Genomic DNA, 18,227 nt, shown 5'->3' with positions numbered 1-18,227 from the left:
GCCTCCCGGGTTCAAGCAATTCTCCTGCCTCAGCCTCCCAAGTAGCTGGGACTACAGGCACACACCACCATGGCCAGCTAACTTTTGTATTTTTAGTAGAGACGGGGTTTCACCATGTTGGCCAGGATGGTCTCAATCTATTGATCTCGTGATCCATCCGCCTCGGCCTCCCAAAGTGCTGGGATTACAGGCATGAGCCACCGCACCCAGCATTAGAGACCTTTCAATGCATCTGGAAGAGGGAAAAAGACACTGGCAAAGGCATACCTAATTCTTAACCAAATTGGTGAGAAGTGGTACACATCACTTCCACTCATATTCCAATGGAGATAGTCATGTGACTTTACCAAAGTTAACAAGGAGGCTGGGAAATATAGGCTTGGTAGCTACTTGCCAGCAACAACTGCATACAACAGAAGTTCACAATTCTTGGGTGGTAAAAGCTAATTATCTTTGCCATAGGATGTGATTTTTCAATTCCCACTAGATCAGGAAGAAGAATACTGAAGAGGTGTAGTCCCTAAAGAAATATCCTCCCCAGTGTCCATTACAGACATGACCATGGAGGAACAATGAATGAAAGATCCTCCAAAAATAGAACATATGGCAGCCAGATTGGTTGATCAAAGAACTTTCTCCCCTGTCATGTTAGGAAGCCCTTGCTATTGTTGTCTAGCAAGATATGACATATGCTATGAATTGGAGACCATTTTGTGCTTGTCATTATTTATATTTCCAAATATGAGTTTTCATTGCAGTTCTCTTTTCCATAATTATGTATTAAGTATTTTCTAGTTATAGCCTTAGGTTACTAGGCCATGAACAACTTCATCAAATTGCTTTATGATAGAGAGGCATGCATATCACCTTACTATCCTGGACTTGGAGTTATTTGTAGGACCTAGATGTGAGTACATTTTGGATAGTAAAAAAAATATTGTTACATTGAGTAGCTACAGATATCAGTGAAGGCATACATACATAGGGGAAGAATATTTGGAAACATTAATATAAGACCAGGGATGTGTATGTGTCTGCTGTTTCCATTACTCAAGATACATCTGCTCACCTTCTGATAGCCATACCTCTTTTTAAGTCAAATCACCTTCTTGTGCCATTCATGTGTTATTGATAGACTCAATGCCTGGGATTGGCTTGTGAATCAGTCCAGGCCAATCTGAGCATCTCATTCTTTTGGCAACAGTGAGTGGCTGACAAATAAATGGGTGCTTGACTTTTGCTGGTAGTTAGGATGGTCTGGGGCTTCTGGTTGCTTATTTGTGGAGCTTGAGAACGAAGCAAACAGCAGAGGAGAGTGCTAACATGTCGGGTTGAATCTGAATCTCTCTCTCTCTCTTTTTTTTTTTTTTTTTTTTTTGTGAGATAGAGTCTTGCTCTGTCGCCCAGGCTGGAATGCAATGGTGCGATCTCAAGCCAACTGCAACCTCTGCAGAGGTTCAAGCGGAGAATCTGAATCTTGCTGATATAATTGGAACTCTTTAGCCAAGCCATATCTAACAGAACTATCTTCAACTTTTCAGGTATGTGAGAATACGTTCCCTTCTCACTTTACACCAATTTGGGTATACGTCACTTGGAACCAATGGATCTTTACTGAATCAAATACTAAGTTATGTGAGGCTAGATCCATGAACAAACACATATAGGAATGAGTAAATATAAATGTACTTCTGGGGCAAACCTAACTAAAATCGAAGTGGTAGACTGAGGAGTGGTTCACAGGGTAGAAGGGAACTAGATTAGGGCAAGAGCTTGAAATTCAATTAGGGCTGTGGCTCAGCACAGTGGCTCATGCCTGTAATCCCAGCACTCTGGGAAGCCAGGGCAGGTGGATCACTTGAGCCCAGGAGTTCAAGACCAGCCTAGGCAACACAGCAAAAACCTGTCTCTACAAAAAATAAAAAAAATTGCTGGGTGTGGTGGCACATGCCTGTAGTCCCAGTTACTCCAGAGGCTGAGGTGGGAGATTCACTTGAACACCAAGAGGTAGAGGCTACAGTGAGCCATGATCGCACCATTGCACTCCAGCCTGGGCATCTGGGCGACAGAGTAAGACCCTGTTTCAAAAAAGAAAAAAGAAATTCAATCAGAAGAGTTTAAATGTAATGAAATAGAAAATTTAGCCATAAAGGTGCTGAAGCACATACAGCTGTGCTAAGAGTGAAAATTCAGAACAATTATTCTGGCAGGTTAGATTGGAGCAGAGTGAGAAGAAAGTCAGAAAGACCACTTAGAAACTGCTGAACTAATCCTATGTGGCAACATTTAAGGGCTTAGACAGAGATCCTGAAGTAGAAACAGAGGGAGAGATTTGACATGAGGCATTTAAAAGATAAATTACTCATGAGAGGCCCTGAGAACTGACTGGATAAAAGACATAAAGGAGACGAATAGGTAAAAAATGACATCCATGTATTTAGCTTGGGTGACAGAGATAGCAGTGGTATCAATGAGAAAGAAGGGAAGCGATTTTGGAAAGGTAATGAGATTGGTTTTGGACCTGTCGAAATCGGAAGATGTCAGGATGTCCAATTAGATACGCTGATTAGATAAACAGGCAAGTATACAAGTTGGGGGAGGGGGAAGGTGACATTAAAGATAAGGATCTGCACAGAAGAAACACTTGAAGTGGTAGTTGTAGATGAGTACAAGAGGGTGAGAGAGAAAAGCAGAAATGAACACTTAACTGCTAGACCAAGTGGCATCTCTGAATGAAATGTAGTGCCTGGTGGAGACACGGGACGTGCAGGACACTTTAGTACATACAGAACTTAGAGAAGTTTCAAATTATGTTAAAAGCGAATGCCGAGCACGCACATACTCATCACCCCATCTCCAGTCTTATTTCCAACTGTTTTTCTGGCTTACTGCACAGCATTCACACTGGCCTCCTTTCTGCTAATTCAAACTCACCAAACTGTGTCCGGCTGCAGAGCCTTTGCACTTGCTCTTCCTTCTGCTCGGAAAAGTTCTCCCCGCGACGCTCCTATCCCCGCCCCCACCCCCACCCCTGTCCCCTCAATATTTGCTTGGCTTTCTACCTCATTTCCTCCAGACTTCTGTTTACACATAACTTCCTCAAACAGGCCCTCTTCGATCAACTTATCTAAAATATAAAATAGTGTCCCACTCTCATCTGCATCCTTGTCCTTCTGCTCTTTTACTTCATAGAGCTTTTCCCTACATGACATTATACAACTGTATATGATTGTAAATATACTATCTCCTCCCACTGGAGCAACTGTAATGAGGATCCAAGAGTTGAGGGGCTTCGTTTTACTCACTGATTTAATCTCTGATAAGTAGAACAGAGCCTGGCACAAACAAAGCCTTCAATAGGAGTTTATTTAATGATGAATGAGTGAAATGCAGTAGCTAAGATGAAAATAAAAAGAAAACACAAGAAGGCCAAGTCAAGTCACAATTCCTAGAACATGCCTTTCATTTCAGCCAAAAACTCTGCTGAAGGCTCCCACTTCTGGATCCATCTCCACAGGGGGAAGGGAATTAAGGGAAGTCTGCTACTGCCAAGGCAGGGACTTGGGATACGTTCCTGGATGATTGTGGAAAGAATGTTTTCTCCAGAATTACTTTGTTAATAAGAGACATGTCCAATACCAGATTTCACAGCGTTCTTTCTCCAGCTGAGCTCAAAGTGGTGCATTCAGAGAAAAACAGAAGGGTGCTGCCTGGAAGGCTTAAAGCTTCCAAAGTATTCCTCTTCTGAGTATCAGCAACCAGGTGAATTTCACAATGAGGATGACAACTTGGAAGGGGCAAGAGTCACGTGCCTGGGGGGGGAAGGGCACCAGGGTGCAATCTCTGTTAATCCCTTCTCTATACCCAGCTTCCCGCTGCGGCCTGTAAAGAAACAAGCACGCACGCACTTAAGGGGACAGTGGTTTCACCGTGTCCCTCCCAGCGGCGGCTCCCCACTTCTCCCTCCTCCGTATACGCCCCTCCCAGGCTACAGGCTCAGCGGCCGACTTCTGCTGATCCCGGCTGGAGGGAGCCCGGAATCCAATTACTCTTCCCTAGGGAGTGCAATCCACCCGAATGGCAGAAAAGAGAGAAGCCGGGGTCGAAGAGCCGCAGAGACTGGGCCTCCTCCGCCCGCCCCCACTTCCCGCCGCCCCAGCCAGGAGCCCGGCAGCCCGGGCGGGGCGAGCAGAGCCGTGGAGGGGCGCGCGGCACTGCCGCCGGGACTATTTGTCCTTCCGCGCGCAGCCCGGCCCAGCGCGGCGAGAGGTCCGCGGCGTAGCGGCCGGGGCGCCGACGTCGGCCGGGATGAGTGGCAGGAGATTAGCCAAGGGCTTCCCCCGCCGCGCGCCCGGGCCAATCGGCTCCGCGGGCGGTGCTCGAGGGAGGGCGCACACGCACTTTCCAGAATCCACGCCTCCCAGCAACATCCTGCAGCTCGGCGCCTGCTGCCCTTCCGGTCCGCGTTCTGCGTCGGCTCTGCTCCGGTTGCGGCCTGGACCCTGGCCTCTGGGCCCCTGCGTGCTGCTCCCTGAAGTGGTAGGGAAGCGAGAAAGGAGGTCCAGGGGTTCCATAGGAGACAGGGACTTAGGATCTGTGGCGCTCCCATCCTCCCGGCTTTCCTCACGGACTGGGGAGTGAAGCTCTGGAGATGGATCTTTGGGAGGAAAAAACAGGACCTCTCTCCGGGTTCTCTAGAGTTTAGGTGGAGAACTCTTTGAATACCACTGAGTGTTCTCTAGTAAGAGGATCTTACACTGATGGGTTTCTCACTTGCTTTAAAGCTGCGGTGAGAGTTCTTGATATATCCTTTCCTCTCTGTATCTGGGGGAAGGGGAAGAAAAGCAACACTCTCTTTACACACTGTCAGACTTTCGAGGCCGCAACTGACATACTTGCTGGAAGGAGAAAGTGCTACATTATGCCTTGTGTTCCCTTTTGAATCACATCCTCCTGAGATGTGCCTGACCCTTAGGCCCATGGTGTTCCTGAATGTGATTGACATGCGTGGTTAGTAAGCTAGTGAGAGAGAACCGGGAAAATTGCTATCAAAACAATTACATACAGGGACATCAGAACAAAGGCTTGAGAGCCCTGGGGACTGAGGGACCATCCCTCTCTGCCACGAATGCCCTCAGGGATGGTGACCAAGTCAGATCATCTCTTTGTGTCTTGTTCCTTCGTGGTAAATTAAATAGAACTATTCTTACCACACTCCCTATTTCAAAGTGTGCTATAAAAGTAAACTTAAGGTGAAAATGGTGAAGGTTTTATTTTGGGTGGAGAGAAGGTGGTGCTATTGAAAGACTCTCTGAAGGGAAGATTCTGTAAAAGGAAGCCATTTTATCTGCCTACAATCTGGTCATTTCAAAGAAATTCAATATACATGTGTTAAGACTAATTTATATGCTGAATTGTGTGCTATGTGATCTTCATAAGAGTTATTAACTAGTAAACCCAGCTAACTCCTGCATTCTCAGAAGGTTTCCCATGCCTGTGCCGGTTTCCATCCCTAAATTCTGGCCATTTTACTTCTCTATTTCTGTTCAAAGGCTACAAAAGATTGCTAAATACCGGTACAGAATGGTGCTGTGGTGGGGGCTCCCCACTTTGGTCTAAATTATGGCTGGAGTTCAGATGTGTGGTTGTATCTCTGGAATTGATGGGGCAAGGCTCTAGAAGCCAATTGACTGGAGCGAATGAGGAGCCTCCTGGGACAGAACAAATCTTTAGGAAAGAAGGAGCAAGACACATTGAGCTTGAGCTAGGAATAAAGACAGTCTTGGGAAGGGAGAGGTCCTTTTGCATTCAGTCTTGTGTCCTGGCCCTTGTTGAATCCAGTAGGAGCTGGGGAGGGGGAAGAAGATGGAAGGAGACTCTAAGTGCAAACCGAAATATCTGTTTCAAACTTTTTGACTTCCAGATTTCACATTCATAACATACGCCCTCACTTCCTCCTTTAGTAGAAAAAAAGTCAAGGTATCAAGGAAAGTGCAAACAACAGGAAACCTGAATAGAGGTGGAAATTTGAAAAATAAGGGATTTATTACCTCATAAAATAAGAAGTTTGGAAGAGGGTGGTTCCAGTATTGGTTGGTCAAATAACTCAGGGAAGTTGTCCAGGAATGAAGTGGGATTCTTCTTTCTGCTCTGCCAACTTCACATGATGGTAATTTCTTCTGTCATGTTCCTTCATGGCTACACCATGGCTTCTGCTTATCTGGATGTCAAATACAGTCAGGGGCATCCAGCAAAGTAGAGGGATGCTATTTCCACCTCTTTTTTTTTCTGTCTCTCACTCATAATAAAGAAAGGAAAACCCTTTTTTCGAGGCTTCTGGAAGAACTGAGTCCCACTGGGCAGAATTGTGTCACACACGAATCCTAAACTGATTATTTGTAAGAGGAGTGACAATAATCATAATCTACTCCTCATGCTGGGGAGAGAAATCACCCTTTGTCAACACATGGAAGGATACAATCAGAACAACATCAAATTTTGGCATAATAAAAGTGGCTGTGGCTTAGGCCCCAACAAGTTTCATTTTTCCTTTCCTCTACCTCAGAATGTTTCTGTATCTACTCTTCTTCATCACCTCTAAATTGTTCTGTCTTCATCCATCTTCTTTCTTTTTCTCTCTCCTTCCTTTCCCTCCCCTCCCTCCCTCCCTCCCTCCCACCCTACCTTCCCTTCCACCCTCCTTCCTTCCTTCCCTCCTTCCCTCCTTCCTTCCTTCCCTCTTTCCTTCCTTCCTTCCCTTTTTCCCTCTTCCCCTCCTCCCTTCCCTCTTGCCTTCCCTTCTTTCCCTTCCTCCCTTCTCTCTCTCTCTTCTCTTTTTCTTTCCTTCGGCAGAACGGTCTGGCTCTGTTGCTCAGGCTGGAGTGCAGTGGTGTGATCACAGCTCACTGCTCACTGCAGCTTCAACCTCCTGGGGTCAAGCAATCCTCTCATCTCAGTCTCTTGAGTAGCTGGGACTATAGGCGAAAGCCGCTATGCTCAGCTAATTTTTAAAAAATTTTTGTAGAGACAGGATCTCCTTATGTTGCTCAGGCTAGTCTTCATTTCCTGGGCTCAAGTGATCCTCCCACCTTGGCCTCCCATATTACTGAGATTACAGGTGGGAGCCACCGCTCCCAGCCATATTCTTTCTTTACCAACTTAATGGAGAGGGAACCAGCTCCATTTCAAGACCTGGCCTTCCATTTGTCTATCTTCCTAAGACCTTACTCTTCTCTCAGCCCCTCGTTACTGCTAAAATACGTGCAGGCTGTTCTACCTGGCACTCTGTTAATGAGAATCGGGGGAGAGCTGAAGCCCCTTTTATTGTTCTAAGAGAATTCAGATTGAAAACTGCAAGAACACATCCAGATCTTATTGGGTGGGATTGGGGAGGGTGTGGGGAGATGGGAAAGGGTATACTTTATCCTTTCCTACCTCAGTTCTATACCTGGGGCTTCTCTGTCTGGCTCAGCAATGTGGGAGTCCCATTAGCTGCATTGGGAAAGGGTGAAATGGAAGCAATATGGGAGTCCTTGTCCCCTGGAGATTGAGTCCCACTCTATTTCTTTGAGTCACATCCTGGAGGAACTCTGGTTATGGCTTGGCTTGAAACTGAAATGTGTTCCATTTTTTCCCTATACACATATTTATTCATTTCTTTCATTTAACGAATATTACATGTCGACTGTCTTCCAAGTACTGTGCTATGTACTAGGGAGACATTGGTGAGTAAGCCAAAGTGGAGTTTACTTTCTGATGAGGGAACTTTGTCTCTCCACCAGGCTTGGCTTGAAATTCAAGGTTATATCACAGGACTAGAATAAAAAGAAAACTTAAAAGCAAGACCGAGTCATTAACTCTATACAGCATGATCTACATTTTAATCCTTCACAAACTATCATTATTAGTACATATTATATTGATTTTTACACAGCTCGTAACATTTCACATCTTTTCACTGAGGCCATTGTTTCAAACAATTAATTTCCAACAAAGTAAACACTATGTAGGACAATGCACTTGTGTTACAATATGCTTTATTAATGACATGACTTGTCAGCTGAGCAGGCAAGGCTATGGATGGATGATTACAGCAAAAATGGAGTCTGTATCTGATGCAAGTTTATGTATCATCCAAGTTGTTACCCTGTCTCTGCTCACAGTCAGGAACCTGTCAGATCTTATTCAGCAGAATGGTTTGTAGATGCACTGAAAGGAGATAAAAATATTTACTGTTACCAACCTTCCTTTAGCTAATTTGCCCGAGGATGCAGAATAAAATAAAATTTGATTTCTTTTAATGTTTCCAAATTCATCAAGTTTTGTTACATCCACTTTCATTTTTAGTAGAAAGTACATTCTCCAAAAAAGTGCTACACTATACTGAAATATAAAACTGCTTGTATATTTCCTACTAATAGCAGTTCTGCTTCAGATGATATCACGGACCCTTGGTGTCTAATTTATCTTGACAGAGGCTGAAGTGAAAGTAAACCAATGCGGACTGCAGGTCCTGAAATATAAGTCAGAGACGTTGCATGTAGCAGAAGTGAAATGAGAGCATTTAAATGAAATATGAACCCAAGTCAATCTGAATGAATTCCCCTAGCACCTTGGTCCAGGAAAGAAGCTGTAACCATTTTAATGTTTGCCCCAGTCATGACCAAGTATATCACCCTAAGAAGTCAGTTAATTAATCTCTGTGTTTTTGTGTCTGTATTTTTACAGCAAGGTTAAAATCTCTAGTGCATGTGTACTTGGAATTCAGGAGAAAAGAGAGTTATGCTCTTTCTGAAATGTAATTGATAATTATCAATCAGTTATCAACAGGAATTTATTGAGCCCCGCACCCACCCATCATTATATGCCCAGTACCTATGCTAAATGCTAAAGAAATCTTTATTGCATGAATGAATGAGAAAATTAATCAGTAAGTCACCTACTGTGTACCCGTTTCTATAGTATTAAAGATATAAAATACATTCCTACCTTTAAGGAACTAACCATCTATTAAAATAAGATACACATAGATACAAATGTACTTAATGATTAAAGTATTAAATGTGAAATAAATGTTATACACCATCATCTTGAAAGTAGAATTTTCAGATTCTCAGTGCTATGAATTCTTTCCTAAAATTGATCCATTGCCTAAGGTTTTGTTGCATAAAAGTATTAGAAGATGTTTAATCAATTACTTCTAAATATAGAAATGTTTCATTAGGATATTATGTAGGGTTTATATTTTTATATTTTCATTAAAGTATGTTATTGACATTCCTATAGTAAAATGCACAAACCATTAACCAAATCAAAATACAGAACCAGAAGTCCTTTCCCTCACGACCTTTCTGAGTTAATTCCCTTCTTCTCCTGACCCCTGTAGGTAACCACTATTGTGACTTCCTCCATAGAGCAGTGTAGCCAGTTCTTGAAAGTTATATAAATGGAATCACACATTATGTTCTCCTTTGTGCCTGGCTTCTTTTTTCTAACATTGTACCTGTATGAGGCACCCATTAGCAGTTCATTATTTTCAATTGTTGCAAAAAAGTTATTTTCAAAGTGGTCTATAGATCCTTGGGATCCATGAGAATTTTCAGGGGAGAGTCTATGAGTAAAACTTATTTGGATAATAATTTAGGATTTTATTTGTATATTTTATTTTATTTTATTTTACTTATTTTTTGAGGCAGAGTTTTGCTCTGTCGCCCAGGCTGGAGTGCAGTGGTGCCATCTCAGCTCTCTACAACTTCCACCTCCCAGGTTCAAGCTATTCTCCTGCCTCAGCCTCTCGAGTATCTGGGACTACAGGCATCCACTACCTCGGGCTAATTTTTGTATTTTTTTTTTTTTTTTTTTTTTTTGAGACGGAGTTTCACTCGTTACCCAGGCTGGAGTGCAATGGCGCGATTTCGGCTCACCGCAACCTCCGCCTCCTGGGTTCAGGCAATTCTCCTGCCTCGGCCTCCTGAGTAGCTGGGATTACAGGCACACGCCACCATGCCCAGCTAATTTTTTGTATTAGTAGAGATGGGGTTTCACCATGTTGACCAGGATGGTCTCGATCTCTTGAGCTCGTGATCCACCCGCCTCGGCCTCCCAAAGTGCTGGGATTACAGACTTGAGCCACCGCACCCGGCCTAATTTTTGTATTTTTAGTAGAGATGGTGTTTTACCATGTTGGTCAGGCTGGTCTTGAACTCCCAACCTCAGGTGATCTGCCAGCCTCAGCCTCCCAAAGTGCTGGGAGTACAGGTGTGAGCTACCACACCCAGTCAGATTTTATTTATTCACCTTTTTCATTGCATTGATATTTTCATTGATGGCGTAAAAGCAATGATGGTTAAAACTGGCATATTAGCACAGATATTTTCTTTCCTTAGGTTTATACTTTTTGTGTTCTCTCTGGAATATCTTTGTCTAACTCAAAGACATAAATACGTACTCCCATGTTCTTTTTCTATAATTTTTTTAGCTTTAGGTTTTACATGTAGGACTGTGATCAATTTCAAGTTTATTTTTACATTTGTTGTGGTTTTAAATGGTCCATTAAAAAAAAATTTCTTTGGGGGGTGTCCATTAAAATTGTTCCAACACTACTTATTAAAAAGGTTACTGTTTCTTCCTCTCACCATTGAATTACCTTAGGTTGCATACCAAAACTCAATTCACCTTATATGTATGGGTCTATTTCTAGACTTTGCAGTCTGCATGATTAATCTGTATATCTATCCTTTTGCCAATGGCACGATTTGGGGAGAATTGTTTGTTAACAATATTGAATCTTTTGGTCCATAAACATGGTATATATCTCAATGTATTTGTAAATTATTTTATTTTTTTCAGTGAGGTTTTGTGGTTTTCAGTGTAGATATCTTTTGTTATATTTATTCAAAATTATTTTATATTTTGGTATTATTGTAAAGGAAATTGCTCCTTAAATTCAATTTTTCAATAATTTGCTGTTAGTATGTAAGCATATACATTTTAATGTTTGCCTTAAACAGATTTTTATATATTAACTCAGTATCTTGTGACCTTACGAAATTCACTTATGGATTCTAGTAATTTTTTTCTAGATTCCCTGGGATTTTTTTTTTTTTTGAGACAGAGTCTCACTCCGTCACCAGGCGCCAGGCTGGAGTGCAGTGGTGTGACCTCGGCTCACTGCCACCTCTGCCTCCCAGGTTCAAGCAATTCTCCTGCCTCAGCTTCCCGAGTAGCTGGGACTACAGGCGCGCGCCACCACACCCAGCTAATTTTTTTGTATTTTTAGTAGAGACAGGGTTTCACCTTGTTGGCCAGGATGGTCTCGATCTCTTGACCTCGTGATCCGCCCGCCTTGGCCTCCCAAACTGCTGGAATTACAGGTGTCAGCCACCACGCCTGGCCTCGCTGGGATTTTTTAAGTTAAAAATCATATCATTTGCAAGTAGTGACAGTTTTACTTCTTCCCTTTTGATCTTAATTTTATTTATTTTTCTTTTCTTCTGATGACTAAGACTTTTACTACAATGTTGAATAGAATTTTAGAATAGTAGTCATGGCATCTTTGCTTTATTCCTATTCTAGGGGAAAACAATTCAGCCTTTCATCATTAATTATATTGTAGGTATTTTATAGGTGCCCTTTATTCATTTGAGGAAGTTCCCTACTATTTCTGATCTGCTGAAAGTTTTTATCAGTAATCAATGTTGGATTTTGGTGAAATGCATTTTCTGTATCTATTGAAGTCATCATGTGGTTTTTCTTCTTTTTTTGTTTATATAATGAATTATATTTATCAATTTAGAAATGTTAAACTAACCTTTCATTCCTGAGATAAGCCCTACTTAATCTTGAAGTGTTAGTCTTTTAATGTTCTATTGAGTTGATTCATTAGTGTTTTGTTAAGGATTTTGCCTCTGAATCAGTAAAGGATATTGTAATTTGTAAATACAATCTTTGTCAGGTTTTGGTATTAAGCTTATGTTAGTGTATTAGTTTGTAGGGCTACTGTAACAAACTGCCACAGAGTGGGGAGTCTAAACAATGTGAATTAATTTTTTCACAGTTCGGGAGGCTAGCAGTCCAAGATCAACGTCTTAGTAGGTTTGGTTTCTCCGGAGGCCTCTCTCCTTGGTGTGCAGATGGCTGCCTTTCTGCTGTGTCCTCACTTGGCCTTTCCTCTGTGTACATATGTGCCCCTGGTGTCCTTCCCCTTAAAAGGACACTAGTCACATTGAATTAGGGCCCCACCCTAACAGTCTCATTTTAACTCAGTGAGCTCTGTAAAGACCTTATCTCCAAATGTACATTCTGAGGCACTAAAGGTTGGAACTTCAGCATATAAAGTTTCAGGAGGCACAATTCAGTCCATAAAATTAACCTCATAAAATGAACTGGATGGTGTTTTCTCTTCTCTCATTTCTGAAAAACATATTCTCTCCTCCTCTCTTTTCTGGAAAACATTTGAGTAACTGATGTTTTTACCGATGAAACCATCTGGCCCTGAAGTTTTCTTTCTGGGAAGGTTTTTCGTAACATACTCAATTTGCTTATTAGATATAGGCTTATTCAGATTTTCTCTTTTTTTCTTGTGTATTTTGGTGCATTGTACATTTCCAGAGATTTGTCTTTTTCATCTGTGTGGTTGAATTTGTTGGCTTAATGTTGTTCTCTTATTTTGCATTTGATGTCTTGCTGGGCATGGTGGCCCACACCTGTAATCCCAGCACTGTGGGAGGCCAGGGTGGGAGGATCACTTGAGACCAGGAGTTTGAGTCTAGACTGGGCAACATAGCAAGACCCTGTCTCTATAAAATATTTTTAAAATTAGCTGGGCATGGTGACATGCTTTTGTAGTTCCAGGTACTTGGGAGGCTGATGGGAGAATTGCTTGCGCCCAGGAGGTGGAAGCTGCAGTGAGCTATGATTGTGCCGCTGCACTCCATCCAGGAAGACAGAGTAAGACCTTTTCTCTGAACAAACAAAGCTTCCTCAAACTCCTCTTGTTTTAAATAGTTATATGTTTTAAAAATAAGAGGGGAAAAAAAAACAAGATTGATCTGATTATTATGGATGCTTAACTTTTCCACGTAAATTTAACAATTAGTTTGTCAATTTCTACAACAAGTCTGCAATTTTAATGGAGAGTGCAATTAGCCTGCAGATTCGTTTTGGGGAAATTGCCACCTTAATAATATTAAATCTTTAGATCCATGAACAATGTATATAACTCCATCTATTTATATCTTCTTCAAATTCTCATGTCAATGCATTGCAGTTTTTAGCATACATATCTTGCACAAATTTGTTGGGTTTATCCCTAAGTATTTTACATTTTTGGTGGTATTAAAAATGATACTGTTGTTTACATTTCAGTTTCTAGCTGTTAGTTTCAAATATTTATATATAGATATATCCTGTGAACTTTCTAAACTTATTTATTAATTCTAGAAGTTTTTATGTAGATATTTCTGGGATTTTAATGTACATAATATGTTACCTGTGAAAGTTTTATTTCTTCTTCTTTTTTTTTTTTTGAGACAGAGTCTTGTTCTGTCGCCCAGGCTGGAGTGCCATGGTGCGATCTTGGCTCACTGCAACCTCTGCCTCCCGGGTTCAGGTGATTCTCTTGTCTCAGCCTCCTGAGTAGCTAGGATTATAGGTGCCTGCCACCAGGTGCGGCTAATTTTTGTATGTTTAGTAGAAATAGGGTTTCACCATGTTGGCCAGGCTGGTCTCGAACTCCTGACCTGGTGATTCACCCACCTCAGCCTACCAAAGTGCTGGGATTATAGGCGTGAGCCACTGCACCCACCCTTTTTCTTCTTGTCCTATCTACATGGCTTTTATTTCTTGTCCTTTTTAAAATTTCTCTTTTCTTTTCTTATTACATTGACTAGCTTCTTGGGTAAAAGCAATGAATGAAGACATCCTTGCCTTGTTTTCGGCAATAGCAAGAAAATCATTTAGTTTTTCATCATTAATCATCATATTAAAAATATGTTTTGCTTAGTTTTTCATCAGGTTGGGGAGTTTCCCTTCTCTTCCTAGGTTGCTGAAATTAGTACGTGTCCTTTTAGTATTCTATGTGATGAAATGGGAAGTACGTGTGATGTACTATTGCTGCGCGCAGAAGTATGATGCTGTCTCAAGAAAAGCACTTGTGTGATTGAGTTGTGAAGTGAACCTGTTGCTTCTTCTCATGGAACATTATTTTTACTTAAAAGAAACAAAAACAAACTATGACTACTTAGACTTAAGTATCTGGCATATATATATATATTATTTTTTTAGAAGATTGTGTAAGTCAAGGAAAACAACTGACTATATTTGTTAACATTTATGACATTTGCATTTTAAACAAAAAACTAGAATTTTGAAAAACGTATATTTACTATCCTGGGGCTTGACATCTTCCCAGTACTTTAAGACTTTTTTTGTGGTGGTGATATTAGCAAATGTGATTTTTCTGATGTACAGTGAAACATGTCAACATTTGGAAGATCTACATAATTTAGTGAACCAATATTTTAAGAAACTACCACTTTTCAAGTTTTATACTGTATTAAAGAATACTATTCACAATTTTCTGAAAAGGCTACTTAAATAATTCTTTCTTTTCCTACTATATATCTTTGTGAGGTAAGATTTTCTTCATATATTCAACCAAAACAACATATTGTGATAGACTGAAAACAAAAATAGATACGAAAATCTAGTTGTCTTCTTCTTTTTTTTTTTTTCCCAGACAGAGTCTCGCTCTATCTCCCAGGCTGGGGTGCAGTGCAACCTCCACCTCCTGGGTTCAAACGATGCTCCTGCTTCAGCCTTCCGGGTTCAAATGATGCTCCTGCTTCAGCCTCCCGGGTAGCTGGGATTACAGGTGGCTGCCACTATGCCTCGCTAATTTTTGTACTTTTAGTAGAGATAGAGTTTGACCATATTGACCAACCTGGTCTTGAACTCCTGACCTCAAGTGATCTGCCCACCTCAGCCTCCCAAAGTGCTGGAATTACAGGCATGAGCCACTGCACCCAGCCTCAGTTGTCTTCTATTAATTCAAACTTTAAAAGATTTGCAAAAGTGGCCAGGCGAGGTGGCTCATGCCTGTAATCGCAGCCCTTTGGGAGGTTGAGGTGGATGGATCATGAGGTCAGGAGTTTGAGACTAGCCTAGGCTATATGGTGAAACCCCATCTCTACTAAAATACAAAAATTAGCTGGGTGTGGTGGTGCATGCCTATAGTCCCAGCTACTTGGGAGGCTGAGGTAGGAGAATTGCTTGAACCAGGGAGGTGGAGGTTTCAGTGAGCCGAGATGGCACCACTGCACTCCAGCCTGGGTGACAAAGTGAGACTCTGTCTCAAACCCCCCCTCCAAAAAAAAAGGAGATTTAAAATATTGCCACTTCATATTAATTTTTTATTTGGAAAATATAGTCGTACGTAAAAATATGTGTGTTAAAATGTACTAATTTATTACTGTTATTTTTTGTTTTGGTAAAATATATGTAACATACAATTTACCATTTTAACCATTTTTTTTGGTATACAGTTGAGTAGCCTTAAGTGCATTCACATTGTTTTGCCACCATCATCACCATCTATCTTCAGAAATTTTCATCTCTCCATATTGAAACTCTGTACCAATTACATAATAACTCTTCATTCCTCTCTCTCTCGAGCCCCTAGCAACTACAATTCTATTTTCTACCACTATGAGTTTGACTACTCTAGGTGCCTTATAAATACAAATATCTCAGTCTTAATTTTTTTTTTTTTTTTTAAGAGACAGGATCTTGTTCTGCTGCTCAAGTTGATGCAGTAACATGATCATGGCCCACTGCAACTTTGAACTCCTAGCCTCAAGTATTTCTCTCGCCTCAGCCTCCCAAGTAACTAGGGCTGCAGGCACTCACCACCATGCCTGGTTAATTAAAAAAAAAAAAAGATTGTAGAGATAGTACACAGGCTGATCTTGAACTCCTGGACTCGAGTGATTCTCCTGCCTCAGCCTCCAAAGTGCTGGGGATTACAGGTGTACGCCACCACATCTACCCAATTTTTTTTTTTTTTTTTGGAGATGGAGTCTTGCTTTGTGGCCCAGGCTGGAGTGCAGTGGTACAATCTCAACTCACTGCAACCTCTGCCTCTGGGGTTCAAGTGATTCTCATGCCCCAGCCTCATGAGTAGCTAGGATTATAGGCATGGGCCACTGTGCCTGGCTAATTTTTTGTATTTTTAATAGACACTGGGTTTCACCATGTTGGCCAGGCGGGTTTTTAACTTTTGGCCTCAAGTGATCTTGAAAAGATTCCCCACCATACTGTTTAGTAAAGCTGTAGCCAGCTCAGAAAGGAGACCTTACATTAATTTCCCCTTCTTTCCTGCCTTATTTGCCTATTTCTCACTCTTAATGTCCTCAAATTACAGCTCTCAATAAAGTCCTGGTTCTTAAATTTGCTTAGGCTCTGTTTTCTAGATAACTCAGGCAAAGACAATGCCCAAAACAGTATAACAAGTGCCTAAAAAGATATTTTATAAATAAACTAAGAAAAAATATTGGCTGTAAATATAGAAATATAGTTTTCCTTTAGTAAAATTGAGAATTCATGACAATAAGAGCCCTAAAATTGGGATTTAAAAAATAACAGAAAACCTTCAGCATATATGACATTGACATTTCTGTAGAATATTTCTTTTTTAATAGAATGTTTATTATTTGGGATTTGCCTGTTTCCTCATGAATGCATTCAAATTCTGCATATCTAGACAGAATGCTTCATAAGTGATACTGTGTCTTTCTTAGGGAATCACATGTAGAAGTGCATACATTATGTCCATAATATCAATTCATCATCTGATCAAGATTGCTAATTCTTTTTTGACATGTGCATTTAAATGTGTATACTTTGCTCGTTTATCAGCTCATCACTATTATCTGCCTCAAATAATATAGTGGGTTTCATTTTTATTGCCTCCTGTTTCAGCCCCCCATGACTACCAACTAAAAGGTAAGCACCACAGAGGCAACAATGTTTGCCTGTTTTTTTTCATGGACACAATATATTCCAAATGTGTGTACAGTGCCTACTACATATTAATGAATGCATGAATGAACATATGATGATTCAGATTAGTAAAATATTGGATAACAGAGAATTTATGTCCTTGATGATGGAACATTATTTTAATTTTTTTTAGAGACAGGGGATCTCACTGTATTTCCCAGGCTGGTCTTGAACTCCTGAGCTCAAGCAATCTTCCCACCTTAGCCACCCAAAGTGCTGGGATCACAGGCATGAGCCACCTTCCCCAGCTGTGCCTAATTTACAAATTACATTTTATCATAGATATACATATTTGGGAAAAGTAGTGCATATAGGGTTTGGTACTATCCACAGTTTCAGGCATCCTCTAGGGGTCTTGGAAGTTATCACGTTCAGATAAGGAGGGACTACTGTATGCTACAAAATAATAGCTTTACTGTTTTTTCCATTTCTCTGTACATTCATAACCGGCAGTAAGAGAGCTCTGATGTTTTGACAAACATTTTGAAGGTCACAGGATAGTAATATGTGTTCCATTGATTATTCAGATCACTTTGCACAGTTTCAGCTTGCGCTCTCATTTTTACGATTCTGCACTGTCTACACTCCCTGCATTCAAGGGAAGGCACAAGTTAAATGCTTAAAAATGAAAAACAGAATGTTCTTACTATAGACATGATCTGAAGAAAATGAAGAACCACTGACTGGAGATGATAAGCTGTAGACATTAACCTCCCATTTGGATCAATCCCAAATTTATGTCTCCAGCTTGAGTTTCCAAGTGACTTGCAGGCATTCTACCAGCACTTAGTATGTAATACATACAAAACTGAACTTCATCCTAACCCTCCCACCTACCAAAAATCCCTAAGCAACTTGATTCTCTATCATAGAGTATCAGTTAGGATTAGTTTTGATTGCTAAACAGAGACCTGAAACAACAGCAGCTTAAACAAGGCAAAGATTAATTTTTCTATCAAAATAAAACTCTAGGGTTAGGCAACCCAGGGCTAATTCCAGTATGATGAATCACCAATTATCAGGAATCTAGGCTTTTCCTAGTTTTTGTTCTATAATCCTTACCATGAAGCTTCTGTCTTCAAGTTACCTTGTGATCACAAACCAGCTGCGGGTGCTCTAACCTGGACATTACAGGCAGAAATAAGAAAGGTAAAGAAAAAGTGCTGCTA

At 41.0% G+C, this 18,227-nt stretch overlaps 1 protein-coding gene across 1 annotated transcript in view; it reads right to left on the bottom strand.

Annotated features, from left to right (window-relative positions):
• TCF12 (transcription factor 12) overlaps positions 1–17,891 on the bottom strand; it is a 418,189-nt gene extending 400,298 nt beyond the window's left edge. The window contains exon 1 of the mRNA XM_064361328.1: positions 17,706–17,891. The gene's annotated coding sequence lies outside the window, so the exon portion shown is untranslated. The remainder of the gene's footprint in view (positions 1–17,705) is intronic.
• Between the last annotated feature and the right edge of the window lie 336 nt (positions 17,892–18,227).

The sequence above is a fragment of the Aotus nancymaae genome, unplaced genomic scaffold, assembly GCF_030222135.1.
Source record: "Aotus nancymaae isolate 86718 unplaced genomic scaffold, 86718_ANA_hifiasm-v0.15.2.pri h1tg000041l, whole genome shotgun sequence".
NCBI classification, from domain to species: domain Eukaryota; kingdom Metazoa; phylum Chordata; class Mammalia; order Primates; family Aotidae; genus Aotus; species Aotus nancymaae.
Note: the sequence above shows the minus strand (reverse complement) of the source record. Positions and strands in the feature narration are given on the sequence as shown.